Below are 14970 nucleotides of genomic sequence, written 5' to 3'. Positions count from 1 at the left end.
CCAGTCTCCCTCTGTCTGGAGTCCCGCAGGACAGCATCGGTCCCAGCTGTGCAGGACCCCACCCCGTGCTGCTCACTAACCACCCACCTTCGTGTCGCTGTCCCCAGGCTGAGACCCGCCCCTGGGGAGGGAGGGAGGGTGCACTTTGACCTGCACGTCCTGTGAGCGGAAAGATCTGTGTCACCACTGCTGCCCATGGCTACACGTCAAGCACAGCCGATGTCACTGTAAACTGATGGCACTGTTTTGACTGGAGGATCCGGTCAGAGCGCGTAAATACTGCAGCCCATGCATACGAACTGCTGACTTCGACGTGCGTGCGCTCAGAATGGCCGGGGGCCGTTTCATGTACCTCTTCAGTTCCTGGGAACGACTTCGGGTCAGCTCGGAAGAGCGTGTGAGAGCAGGACTTGAGAACAGTGTTTGGTTTTTATTCTGTAAATGTAAGGATTCGCGTTAGGAAGATCTTCGGCTGCAGGCAGCAACGACAGCTGAGTTTATTTAAAACAACTTGTTTTTGAGTTTTCTCCTGTATCCAGGGGTGGGGAACGTGGGTTTACAGTTGTGAATATGCAAAACACAGAGTTTATTCTTGTATTGTTATTTATTCATTATTGTATTATTTGCCATGCGAGCGGCTGTACCCCGACTGTTGCCCGCCCTGGGTATGCTGTTTGACGCAAACGCAGTAGCACTTTGGTGAGAGGGGAAGAGGAAGGAGTCTGTCTTGTGAGGTCAAGATTCTCTAGAAAAGGGCTAAGCAGAGCTCGGGGAAACCCAGGCGAGGTCCATGTTCATTTTAGACACAATCCTCCCTCCTCCGGCATTCATTTCCCTGTTTATTCTAGATTGCTTTATTTTTATTTTTTTGGCGGGAAAATTACCTGTCAGCCCGTTTAAAATGTCTATTTCTGAAAAGAACCCTCAGCCCGTTTACCCCACATTGAATTTAAATGCTCTTTCCAGCACCTGTGGCCACATCTACCCTGACAAAATGCTGGGGAAAATGAAGGAAAAAAATTTTTGTTGTTGTTCAATTCTGGTCCCTGATGATATTCCAGCTGGAAATCAGCCGAGGGTCCTGCACCGGAATCAGGTCACCTGTTGCGTGAGCCTTCGGTCTGAGGCCACGCGTGAGCAGGGCTGCTCGCTGTCCCGCAGGCCCGCGGGTTTGGCCATCCGGAGACCCTTTCCAGCATATTCGGTGTTTAATTGTTTCAGAAAAAGTGAATCTGAGGTCAGCTGTTTGGGAGGTAGAGGGCACACCTAGTGACTTTCCCTGAGGGACTGCGTTCGGCCGGCCGGTACATTAAGGTGGCCTTTCAGCAGGGAGGCCAACAGCCAGTGATGGCAAAGCCGGGCGCCTCCGGGAGCCTTGGTGCCGGAGAAGAAAAACGAGCTAAGCCATCGCTACATCTTATTTATAATTAAGACATGGACACGTTTCACTGCAGTTTTTTCTTTTTCTCACTATCGATAATACAGTTCTCTCCCTCTTTGCCCCTGTAACATCTCCCACTGTCTCTCCCCCTCTCCCCCTCCTTCTGTGTGGGAAATACACCCCACCCAACACCAGGAGTCCAAACTGGAGGAGCCGCGAGTGGGCTTCTTCCCGCTCGGGTGCCCGCGGCCCCGGCCGGAGCCTGCCAGGCCGGGTACAGTCAGAGCTGAAGCTGCCCGGGCTGGGCCCACGGACGGAACGGCTCTCTGGGCGGGAAACGCGTGGTCTCACTCCAAGCCCTGCAGTTCCCATTGCGGTTTCTGTCCGTACCTGTTTCCGTGGGACACCCCGCCCAGTGGTTCTCCGTTTGGGTGGTTTTTGTTTCGGGGGGTGACACGTTTGGGGTCTGTTACACAGCGAACGTCAGTCTAACCTTCGTCTCAGAAAACAGCTGTGACATCTGAACAGACGCCTGTGCGTTCACCTGCAGTGCGCACTGTTCGGGGTTTTCTGTTTGTCTCTCTGGCCTTTTTCCTCTCCCTTCAGCCAGGTCAGGACCCATGAGGCTGGCCGTGGGGTTTCTTTTTCCTTCCAGGAGAGTTGCATCAACAAAGTTCATTGTATTTATGTATGTAAATAGGTTTTAAGCTTCATTATAAAATATTGTTAATACGATAACTTTTTTCAATTTTATGTGTGCTTCTAAGAACGTTTTCTTATGTTTGCTCAATACTGTAGACAAAAATGCTTCTTTCTCCTTTATTTTAGACTTTAAAACAAACTACTTTTTATCCACTTTTATAAAGAGCTAATGGCATGGTTGCAAATTTTTTTTTTTAAGTTCACTTTTGTTTGAGGGAAAATGAATGTGCAAAAAAAAAAAAAAAAGAACCGTGGGTTCTCTGTGCTGTTCTGATGTGTAACCATCGATGGAAAAATAAACTTTCAAATTGAAACGACGGCGGCAAAGTCTCTTGAAAAAGCAGCCACGCGCATGCGGTCCTCGAGGCCCGTGGCGGCCACTCCGCGAGGGGCGGGTTCTGTGCAGGGGCTCCCGGGGGACGCGCGGGTCCTTCTCCCGCTGCCCACAGACCTTTCCTGAGGGACTGTCAGTCTCGAGCTTGAAACCAGAGAGGCTGGGAGGCAGCCAGGCCCTCTCCGAGGGGGTTCTAGTGGTGCAGGAGGGCGGGCACTCGGGCCCAGGTTCCCGCGTGATCGGAGTGGCCCCTTCCATCCGCCAGAGCAGCCCTGGTGCCCAGCCTCGTGCCCAGCCTCATGCCCAGCCTCATGCCCAGCCCTGGTGCCCATCCCTGTGCCCAACCCTTATGCCCAGCCCTGGAGCCCAGACTCATGCCCAGCCCTGGTGCCCAGCCTCATGCCCTGCCCTGTGCCCAGCCTCATGCCCAGCCCTGGTGCCCAGACTCATGCCCAGCCTCATGCCCAGCCCTCATGCCCAGCCCTGTGCCCAGCCTCATGCCCAACCCTCGTGCCTAACCCTCGTGCTCAGCCCTGTGCCCAGCCTATGCAGGGTGTCCCAGTGTCTGGACTGCCACTGCCCAGGCCCCTCGGAGCCTCACTGTCTTTGACCACAGTACCTTCTGTGAGCCCCATGTGATAACTAGTGAACGGCAAGTACACAGTGTGACAGAACCTAGACCCTATCACAGCGGTTCCGTCTTTCTCTGACGTGCAGGGCTGGGGCCACAGGAAGCCCACGCAACACACAGGACGGCCGTGGGGGCCGCCCCTCCCAGCAGCCGCCTGGCTCTGAGGGCCCGGCTCCCGGGGCTGCCCCCTGGGTGCTCAGGAGCCCGGACAGGCTTTCACGCTTGTCTTCAAAAACAAAGGAAGAGGGAGAAAGAATTACGTGGGCTTTGCAAACACGTGGAAAGGGGATGTGCTCAACCTGCGGCCAGTCACCTGTCGGCTCCCTTCCTGTCAGTCCCGGGAGGCAGCCTGAGCCGTGGTGGGAGTTTTGGGAAGTTCTCTCCGCCCCTCCCCGGCCTGCAAATTACCATTAGTGTTTCAGCCCCAAGATCTGTGCCACCCGCGTTACCTCCCAGCCCAGAGCATGGCCGAACGCTCCTTCCAGTTCTTGTCACCATCGTCTCGCGGTCTTACACGTGGCCACAAAGGATATCAGGAACGGAAGCGAGCGGGATCAAGAGAAACTAGTGACGTGGGAAGTGATGGCTAATGACCGAGGCGGGAGGCGGGGGAAGGATCGGTCATCTGTGGTCAGGAAGGAGGCGGTGGGGTGGCCGAGAGCGTGACCCCAGGGGCCAGACTGCCTGGGGGGCCCAGGTTTGCACACGAGGGAACAAGTGAAACCAGTGCCCCAGTTCTTCTCAACGTGAAGTAAGACAGTTTCCAGTGCTGGCACCTAAATAAGTTCACGCATGTCACACACTTGGGAGCTCGGCACATAACACATGCTCAGTGCATGCTAACTGCACAAGGTGGTGCTGCGCATCGAAATGGAAACCCTACCACATGGTCTCACATACATGTGGCATCTAATGAACAAAATGATTTCACAAACAAGGTGGAAACAGACTCACAGAGAAAGAACAGACGGGTAGCAGTCAGAGGGGAGGAGTTTGGGGGCTGGATGAAAAAAGGTGGAGGGATTAAGAAAAAAAAAATATATATATATATACATATATATATATACCCAGTGCACACAAGTTGTGCATGGGAGGAGGGGTCCCCTCAACCCAGCCTGCACCCTCTCTAATCCGGGACCCCTTGGGGGATGTCTGACTGCCGGTTTAGGCACGATCCCAGGGATCGGGCCTAAACTGGCAGTTGGGCATCCCTCTCACAATTTGGGACTGCTGGCTCCTAACTGCTCACCTGCCTGCCTGCCTGATTGCCCCTAACTGCCCCCCCTGCCAGCCTGATCACCCCCCAACTGCCCCCTCTGCTGGCCTGGTTGCCCCCAACTGCCCCCCTCTGCTGGCCTGGTCACCCCCAACTGCCCCCCCCCGCTGGCATGGTCGCCCCCAACTGCCCCCCCTGCCGGCCTGGTTTCCCCACGCAGCCTGAGTTCAGTCGTTTGGTCGTCCCTCACTAACCCCCCTGCCGGCCTGGTCGCCCCACACAGCCTGTTCGGATTGTTACTGTGACTGTGATGGTGTCCCGGACAATTTGCATATTCCTCTATTATTAGTATAGATAACACATAGGCACAGACAACAGTGTGGTAACAGCCAGAGGAACGGGGTGGGAGGAGAGATGGGCAAAGGGGGGGATACAGGGGGACGGAAAGAGACTTTGCTGGGGGCAATGGGCACACGAGGCCGTGTGCAGATGAGGTTTTGTTGGGTTGTGCACGTGAAACTTTTATGGTTTTATTAACCAGTGTCACCCCAATAAATGCAATAAAATAAAAATATAAACAACACCCGATAAAAAGCTGAAACGTTCCACTTCTCCCACCTCACGCCTGGCTGGGGCTGTCAGCTGTTTTGTGCTCATCCTTCCAGGCTTTTCCGTACCCACAGTGCACAGACCATGTTTTACCTGCATCCATGCAAAGGGCAGCATTTCTGCTTCCCCATCGACACACTTAGACCTCCTTCAGCCGGCACACGGCTGTGCCACCCCATCTACCACCCTGTCCTGCCAGGCACCACGCTGCCCTGGCGTCTTGCGTGGGAACAGCCCCCTGAGGCCTCTGCGTGCACACATGCCCCGTGCTGGAACTTTTGTAGACTTAAAGCGAACTGCGGGTTCAGAAAGACTTGATGTTTTGACCATCACTCTTTCAGGAGGTTTTACTGAGGTAGGTTTCTGGGGTCGGCGCCTCATGCTGTAGGAAGAGGAAGACTGAGACTCGCCAGGTGGGAGTTAGGTCGCCACTGTCTCTGGTGGCGTTTGAGCCAGGCCTGGGTGCGGAGAGGTTTCAGCACCTTCCGAAGCGCTCACGTGCTGCAGAGGAGGAGAGCCGGCCTGCAGAGAAACCACAAGTGTGGTAAGTGCTACTGAAGCCAGGCTCCGCCGCGGGCTCCGAGGACACCCGCTGGCTGGGGCCGTACACTGGCCCTGGGGACACGAGAAAGCCAAGGTTCAGGGAGCAGGGGTTCGCCCGGGCTGCTGGGCCCCTGGTGGAGGAGCAGTGACCTGGCCCAGACGCCTGCTTCCAACACCCTCTGTCCTGAAGCTCAGAGCAGCACTCCAGCCACTGTCGACAGAGGAGCTGTCCAAACCCTTGACGGTGGCCTCCCCGGATAGCCCCTTCTCGAAAAGCAGGAGAAATGACTGTGCGAGCGTTGGGGGCAAACGGGGGGCAGGTGGGGACAAAAGGGCTTCAGGCACAAGGTCACAGCGAGGTTCCAGGTCAGAGCCACCTCCCGCACGCCCGAGGGTATCAGACCCGTGACAGCTGAGTGGCCTCCGGGGGGGTCCACCACACCCTCTCACAGTGCTCTTCCTTTATTGCTTTATTTTTAATTCATAAACTTTATTTTATATATAATAATTATTATTATTATTGATTTCAGAGAGGAACAGAGAGGGAGAGAGAGGAAAACACCAATGATGAGAGAATCATTGACTAGCTGCCTCCTCCACATCCCCTTCTGGGGACCGAGCCTACAACCCCGGCATGTGCCTTCACCAGAATTGAACCTTGACCTGGTTCACAAGTTGACACTCAACCACTGAGCCACGCCGTCCAGGCCATAAACTTTATTTTTTAGAAGTTTTAGACTTACAGGGAAATTTACAAAATAGTCTGGACAGTCCCCATCCCCTGGCATCATGCGCACCCCAGCACGCGCACCCCAGCACTCAGACCCCGGCACGCAGACCCCGGCACGCACACCCCAGCATGCACACCCCAGCACGCGCACCCCAGCACGCGCACCCCAGCACACACACCCCAGCACGCACACCCCAGCACATGCATCCCAGCATGTGCACCCCAGAGCACGCATCCCTATCATTGATATTTCAAACATCAGGAGGTGCCTTTGCAACAATGAATGAGCCAATACCAACCCTTTATCGCTCATTAAAGTCCAGAGTCCATTCTGTTATCCTCAGTTTCGCCTCTCCCAGCCCTGGGGCTTCCCGGGGATGGCGGTGCCTCCTCCCTGACCCACAGGAACCGGCTCTCGGCTCTCGGCCTGTCCGCTGAGAGGGGAGGAGACGCGGGAATGCGCTCACTTCACCGCAGCTGGTGGAGGCGGGTGTGGGCAGACCCAGCCTTGGGAACCACATCCGCATCCCTCCAGTCCCTGAGGCAGCGCCTGAGGATGAAAGTCTTGCGCATGCAGAGCAGGGTCCTGTGTTACTGGAAATCCCGGAGCGGGCGCCGCGTCCTCGCCTCAGTGACCCCGAGAGGGTCCTGCACGTGAGTGAGCTGGGGCGTCTCCCGCCAAACGCGGCCTTTCACCAGACAGGCCGTGACCAGGCCGCGTCCCCTCCCCCGACGGAGGAGGCGGACCCACAATTAGCCAGCACCACGCAGTGTCCCGCAGCTGCCCTGACAGCACCACACGCTGGGGGCTTAACACAACAGAAAGACATTCTCTGTCTGGCGGCCAGAGTTCCAGGTGTTGGCAAGGACGGCTCAGTCTGGAGGCTCTGAGGGAGGCTCTGTCCAGACCTCTCTGCTTCTGCTCCTCGCTCCCGTCCTCGGGGCTCCCCCCCAGGTCTTCGGTGATACCCCCCATCCTCAGTGCCCCCCCAGGTCTGAGGTTCTCACCCTCCCCCCTTCCCCCCTGCCACCCCCCCCCCATGTGTCTCTGTGCCCAAGTCTCCCGCTCACCTTGCTGAGGGCCCACATGGGGTTAGAAGAAAATCGGGGGGATGGTGAACACAGCGTTCAGGAGACGGGGTCACACTGGGTGAGCATGGGAGGGACACAGGAGATGCTGCGCTGCAGGTTTGTGCTGTTTCTGAGCTCAGACGCTGAATACATGCCACTTCACTTATCATTCCTCGGACTCGGTGCAAGTAGGCGGCTAATGAGGTCAAACTCACTTTTGGCTCAATAGACTTCGCGCTGGTGGGAGATCTCCTTGGACTCTGTGGCCAGACCTGTCACAGGACAAGCGATGCCTGTGGTCGCCATGGAAGCGGGGAGGAAGAGTGAGGGGCAGCGGCTGGAACCACCACAGACCTGCATTCCTGGCCTGTGAGCCTTCGTGCACCATGAAGGCTACTTCTTCCCATGACCTGGCCCCTTAGGGTCAGAGGAGGAACAAACAGCCACGTGCTGTTGAGAGGGACAGAGTCCATGGGGGTGCAGGTCGCATAGTTACGCATCTCCTTTGAACGTCTCTTACCACAGCCCTGACCACGTCCCTGCGCTGTCTGTGAGCCTCTGGCTGCTCCCGGGACAGAGCAGACAGGCAGGCTGCCCACCGATGACTCCGGAGGGTTACCGGTCACTATGAAGAAGGGGCACAAGCCCGGCCGCGTGGCGCAGTGGTTGAGCATTGATCTATGAACCAGGAGGTCAAGGTTCAATCCCCGGTCAGGGCACACACCCAGGCTGCAGGCTCAATCCCCAATGTGGGGCGTGCAGGAGGCAGCCAATCAATGATTCATCATTGATGTTTCTATCTCTCTCTCTCCCTTTCTCTCTGACATCAATAAAATATATTTTTTTAAAAAGAAGAGGTACAGGCCTGGGGTGGCAGGGAGCGGGAGGAGACAGGTGGATCCCCCTTCACCAAGGTAACATGAGGCGGCAGCAGCCACAGGTTTCATTCAGGAGCAAAACACTCTTTCTTTGGGTTCCACTGTCTCTTTCTTTCTTCACAAATCGTGTCTGTAATGACGGGTTCAGGCCCCGCTGGAAAAGCAAGGCTTGAGCAAGACTCCAGTTCACTGGTTACCAGAGAGGGAAGAACACTGGCTTCGCGCCGTAAAAAGTTTGTAAAGAGTTGGATGGAATTAGCCTCCTCCCGGCCTCCCTGGGGTAGAGGGCCAACGCCCACAGGCCTGAGGGCCGCTGGGTCCCTCCCGACATTTGAATACGGGAATAGAGCTCTGCAGGTGCTCTGCCCTGTTCATGAGCCCCTTAAAGATCAAAGTCATTCTCGGCTCTTGGGCTTGTCACTGTAAGACATACTGTACTTTACCATTTATTTCTTTTATAATTTTTTATTGAGTTTATTGAAGTGACACTAGTTAATAAAATTAAATAGGTTTCAGGTGTACAATTCTCTAGTAATACATCGTTGTGCATTGTACGGTGTGTTCACCACCCCACGTCAAGTCGCCTTCACCATTTCTCCCCTCGTCACCTCCTCTCCCTCCCCCACCCCCTTCCCCCTGGGAACCACCCCGCTGTTGTCTGTGACTGTGAGTTTGGGGAAGTTTTTGGCTTCATCCTTTCACCTTTTTCACCCAGCTCCCCAAGCCCCTCCCCTCTGACAGCGGTCAGCCTGTTCTCTATGAGTCTGTTTCTTTTTGTTGTGTTGTCGCTTTATTTTGTTCGTTAGATTCCACATATATGTGACATCATATGGCACTTGTCTGTCTCTGACTGGCTTATCTCACTTAGCATAATGTTCGCCAGACCCATCCATGCTGTCGCAAAAGGTAAGATTTCCTTCTTTTTTTTTATGGCCCAGTAGTATGCCGTTGTGTAAATGTACCACAGCTTTTTTATCCACTCATCTACCAATGGGCACCTGGGCTGTTGTAAATAACGCTGCAATGAACATAGAGGGACACATATTCTTTTAAATCAGTGTTTCTTGCTTCTTTGGATATATTCCCAGAAGTGGAATCACTGGCTTGTAAGACAGCTCCAGTTTTAATTTCTGGAGGAAGCTCCATGCTGTCTTCCACAGTGGCTGCCCCGTCTGCATTCCCACCAGCAGTGCACGAGGGCTCCCTTATCTCCACGTGCTCACTAACACTTGCTGTTTGTTGATTTGTTGATGATGGCCATTCTGACAGGTGTGATGAGATATTTCATGGTGGTTTTTATTTGCATTTCTCTGGTGATTAGTGACGTTGAGCATCTTTTCATGTGTCTATTGGCCATCCGTGTGTCCTCTTTAGAGAAGTGTCTGTTCAGGTCCTTTGCCCATTTTTTAACTGGACTCTTTTTTTTTTGATGTTGAGTTTTACAAGTTCTTTATAAGTTTCCCATATCAGCCCTTATCAGATGTGTCATTGCGAGGGGAAACGGCAGTTCTTTTAGAATGGCCCCTGAGGCAGCTCCCGTGCTGTCTCAGCAATGAGTCCTGCCGTGTGTGCTAAACGCCTTGAGTGGAGGACTCGGCGCTATTCCCAGCATTTACAAGGCTCAGCACCTCCCTTTAATGAGGCTGCGTTTAAAAGGGTGCAGGTCTGAGCCTCTGCGTGTGTCATTCTGAAGATGCCATGACTCTGATTCACAACTAGTTGGTCATGTTGACAAAGGAAACCATCAGAAAGTCAGGGGAAAGTCAGCGCCCACTGACAGCCTTCCCCGGGTGCTGCCAGAGCTCGAAGCACAAAGAGCGACTCCAAAGTCACGGACAGCCTGGGGGCAGGTCGCGTGGCTCAACAGGCGGGGTGTCCACAGGCTCCCCTGTGGGTTCTGGGAAACACCTTCCGAGTTGCCCTGAGTGCAGATCCGGACTGTGTGCCGCTTCCGCACGCCTTGCGCAGGCGGAGGTGATGAGGGACAAGAAAGGGCGTGTGAGCCTGGGGGTGAAGAATAAAGTGCCCGAAGCTTTGAGTTCAAGTGGATGCGCTTTCTGAAATCAGAAACACAACGTAGGCTTCTCCGGAGCTGGTCCTCGGGAGCATGTCCGGCCGCCAGCCTGGCGTTAGAAGGAGCCATGCATTTGGAATGTGAAAAGCAGATTTTGAAAGATCTCTGCCTGCAGTGGAGCCGTGTAATACAGCCAACACCCACCCCACAGGGAACAACTAAGGAATCGTCAAAGCGTGCACGTGTGTGTGCGTGCATATGTGTGTGTGCATGTGTGCGCGTGCATGTGTGTGTGTGCATGTGTGAATGTGTGTGTGTGTTTGAAGACCTATCAAACCAAGGCAGCAGACACCTAAGAAGCCAATGTCCTAGAAAGAAAGGGAAAAGGAAAAGACGTGAGAAGGGGGGTGAGTCTGGCATTGGCACTGATTTTGCTTTTCCCCTCCAGGTAGTTTTTGTTTCTCGAGAATTCTGAGAAGCTAAACTACTTCTGTTAGTCTTAAAAGTACAGGGACAAAAGTCAGGGTGAAGGGCCCTTTAAGGCAGAGAGGTGAGAGAGGCGCCGACAGGTGGCCCAGAATTTCAGCTGAGGTGTGCAAAGAGCTGCCCTTGGGATTGCAGCCTCACAAGTCCGGAGGCCCAGACACTGATGCCTCGATACCTGCGTGGATTAAGGTAAATGACTCTAACGCCTACTGCCTCCCAAAGCATCCAGGGCCTCACGTGATCGCAACCACGTTTACACACAATCCTCCGTGTTCAGCCCAAACTCCCTGAGGCTCCAAAAGGCATGAACAAATAACTGAAAACCAACAGGAAGCACAAATAAAGGGACAGTCCCACAGAGGTTATCAGCGATGGACTTGAACTACATCTAATTAATAAATGTAAGAAATGTATATGGCTATATGCAGACCCTCAGTGGACAACATGAAAGCATAAAAAGAAAAAAGAAAATGCTATGATTTAAAAATACTTGGACTGGAATTAAGAACTTAACTAATATGGGGGGTGTCAATTGGGGAAAAAGGAGACATATGTAAAACTGTAGACAATAAAAAAAAAACTTAACTAATAAATGTAACAGTAAATGAGAGACAGCTAGAGAGAGGATTTGTGAATTAAGAGATAGGTCAAAAGAAATAGCCAGGCTGAAATACAGATTTTTTTTAAAGTAAAAGTACACATGGAGGATAAAAGAAGCCAGCATAACCTTGATACCAAAACCTGAAAAGAACATGCCAAAGCAATCACAGTCATAAGCACAGAGATAAAAGAGAGAATAAAATATGATCAAACTGAATCCATCAATATAAAAAAAAGATAATACATCAGGTCAAGTTGGGTTTTTTCCAAGAATTCATTGAATGAGTTAACCATTCAATAATCAATCAATCAATTAGAATAGTATAAATTGTGGTCTAGTTATACAATAAGATACTATGTAGTAACGAAAACTCATAAAGGACTGCTTCAGCAACAGATCTTTCTCACAAACGTAAGGTTAAGAAACTAAACAAACAAACAAAAAACACATACTGTATGAGCCCATGTGCAGAGTTCCAAACAGGAAAACACGGATCTGAGTTTTTAAAGGCCTGGATAGTGATTACCTCGAGGAGGGACGGAGGGCACAGTGACGAGGAGGAGGCACAAGGGGCTTCTTGGGCGCTGATAATGCTGTGCCTCTGGGTTCCAGCTCATCAAGCTAAATCACAAGTTGGTGCATGTTTATGCATCCACATATCTACACTAATAAAAGACAAACATGCAAATTGACCATACCTTTGCTACTGGGCTGCCAGAGGGATGTCTGACTGCCAGCTTGGGCCCGATCCCCCAGGGAGTGGTCCTAAGCCAGCAGGTGGACATCCTCCGAGGGGTCCCAGACTGCGAGAGGGCATAGGCCGGGCTGAGGGACCCCCCCCCACAAGTGCACAAATTTTTGTGCACCGGGCCTCTAGTACTTCAATATAAAAAACTAAATAGATTTGAACGTTGGAACTAAGAGCTGACATTTAGACACCCAAGACCCAATCAACCAAGTTATGACAAATCCAAGTTGCATAACATTTTACAAAAAGAAGTCCATCGCCTCACTTGCTCTTCCCTTCTGTCCCCAGAAGTAGGATTGGGTGTGTGGGTGGATATTATGATTGTCCCCAGCACACAGATGAAGACACTGAAATATGGAAAAGTTCAGTGACTCAGCCAAGATGATATGGTTCCTACCACCTGCCAAGTCATCTAAAAACAGCAGAGCAGGCCAGGGTACTTCACCACTGGCCGCACTTTCCCGTGGAGTCGAATCCAGCGAAGCTCACTCACCCCCTCAGTGGTTCTCTACGCCTCCTAGCCCAGCCTGCTCGCAGAAAAGGCCCCAGCCCAGTGACTGACGCCCCAGTGTGAGCTGGAATCACTGCGCTGTTTGTTTTCTCAGCTGGGATATGCATTTCAAGTTTCCCCTGGAATTACCAGACGTTGGTCTCTTGTTAAGACACCTTTCGTTAAGTCCCCCCTTGGAGACGGTGGCCACAGATAGCCTTGACCTTGAAGGGAAAGGGTGAGCCTCTCTCCCTCCCCTCCAAATCTGACCTCAAACACCCCGGAGACCATGGCCACTCCAATCCATGGTGGGTGACTTCAGCTGCTTTGGTACCTCAGCGGGGGTCCCCAGCCTCATCCCCAATAGCAGGATGCCCACAGATGGTCGGCCAGGGGTACACTAGAAGCATCCTCGTCAGCTGCAGAGAAAGGACGTGGACATGCACGAAAGGACCAAATAGTCATCACTGAGCCCGGCCCCGGCCAGGATCCAGCCAGCTACTCAAGCCAGGCTCTGTGGCAGAGACAGGGGGACCATGCCACTGGAACCACAGGACACGCCACACGGCGCAGCCAGGGAGCAGCAGTTGCTGCATCCCACCATCCAGACGTGCTCCCTGTGACGTCTGTGACGGCTGAGCCACGTGGGCGCGTTCACCAGCAGAACGCAGGTGGGTGGCTGCCAACCAACACATACCGACACCTGTGGGGCGAGACCGAGCGATCCGATCAGCGTCTCCGAGGAGCAGGTGGCTGGTGGGAAACTGGGTGGAGGGTGAGATCTGAGGAGGCCGCCAGGGAAGGAGGTGAAGGGTTTGGAGGTTAACTCAGCAGCCCGCGGCTATTTCCCTCAGCAGTTAAAGGGTCCGCATCATGGCTACTGAGAAGTCTCCCGTCTCCGATCCGCTGAGAGGGGGACGCGGATCTGGCCGTGCCCGACCTGCCTGCGCGGCACGGGCTGCGTCTGCCGATGGGTATATGACTTCAGGGAGGCCCCCGCCCCTCCGTGGTCTCAAAATTCGTAAACGGCTTCATTGGGGATAGCAAATCTTCTTTGAGAGGGGACTATCTTCTGGAGACTCAAAACTGAGCGAGCCCCACGCAGGCCCTCGGGGCCTCCTAGGGTGGTGGGGAGGCGGTCGGCCCAGGGCAGGGACAACAGTTGGCGGGGACCGTGCTCGAGGTGTCTCCAGGAAGCTCAGGCCCAGCGGAGGGCTGGGCCCCCGGGTGCTCTGCGGGGGAGGGGCCAGGCGTAGGTGCCCCGGGGCCTCTGTGAGCACAGTGGGTCTCCACGGAGGACCAGCTCCGAGGAACTGGCCTTTTCACTCCCGGGGCCTCGGCCAGACAGGCTGACTTCCCCCTCGGGCCCCAGCTGTGCCGAGCTCCTGGGAGCTGCCTCCCGGGCTGCAGAGCAGCCTCCCGCCCCCGCATCCCCTCTCCTGGGTGCCCTGGGCCGCCTGCGGCTGTTTTTCCCTCGGGGAAACGTGCCCACACTCGCCCTGTTCCTCTCTCCCCACCCCCGGGCCAGCCCCGCTGACCATGGCCTTGCAGGGATCCGACCAGGGCCCGGGTCCACAGCATCACCCTCATCTCACTTGCTTCCCACAGGATGGACGCCCCGTACCCATTTCACAGACGAGACGCGGCAGCGCAGACGGGTTCACTGGCCCCAGGCCTCAGGGAAGCTGGAGGCCCAGCCAGGACTGGAGTGGGCGCCTCCTCTCCCAGCCAGGGCACTGAGCCCAGCGGGGAGGTCTACCCACTTGTTTGCTTGACCAACAGGTTGGCCCGTCCAAACGTGGCCCCAGCCTCCGGAGCGAGCTCTTCCCACGCCCCAGCCGCCCCACGCATCCCAGGTCCCAGGCCCGCGGCCCCTCCCGGCGGCGGGATCAGATTAGCAGAGCCAGGGCTTCTCAGGGCTGCCCCACTTGGCTCCGGGGCTAATTAGCGCCGTCTGAGAGCCCACACGGGGCCTGCAAGCCGCAGCAAGACACGCGCACGGAGTTCAGTCCAAAGTATTTGCTGTGTTTTTCCCCTCGCTGGGAACCAGTCCCTACCTGTTCCCTGGACCCGATTGAACGTCTGAGCCACTGTGCTCGGTGCCAAAGGGAGCCGGCCTGCTGGTCACAGGGCAGGTGAGCGGGGAGGGGCTGGGAGCCCCGTGGTGATGACTGATCAGTGCGCGGCCTTGTTTCCCGGCTGCGCGGGGAGCAGCCCACCAGGTGCTGCCTGTCCTGGGGGCCTGCGGGCTCGCGGGGGCCTGGGCACCAGGAGGTCCATGGGCAGCGGCTCTGCGGCAGGAGCGTGGCCTCTTGACCCAGGGCTGTTGGCCCGTTGGCCCCTCCGAGTCTTAGAAAGAGACTGAGGGCCCAGGTGGGCACCTGTCCCAGCCACCCCTGCCTCCTGGTCTCTTCCGCCAGCAGTGAAGCTCTCTCCTCCAGAGCGCAGCTGAGCCCAGGCATTGTCTCCACCCCTGGCGGCCCTCACAGATGGGCCAGGTCTGCAGAGGCGTCCTTAGCCAGACAGACCGTGGGTG

Source organism: Myotis lucifugus, unplaced genomic scaffold (genome assembly GCF_000147115.1).
Source record: "Myotis lucifugus unplaced genomic scaffold, Myoluc2.0 scaffold_806, whole genome shotgun sequence".
Lineage (NCBI taxonomy): Eukaryota > Metazoa > Chordata > Mammalia > Chiroptera > Vespertilionidae > Myotis > Myotis lucifugus.
This window is presented reverse-complemented; position numbering follows the sequence as displayed.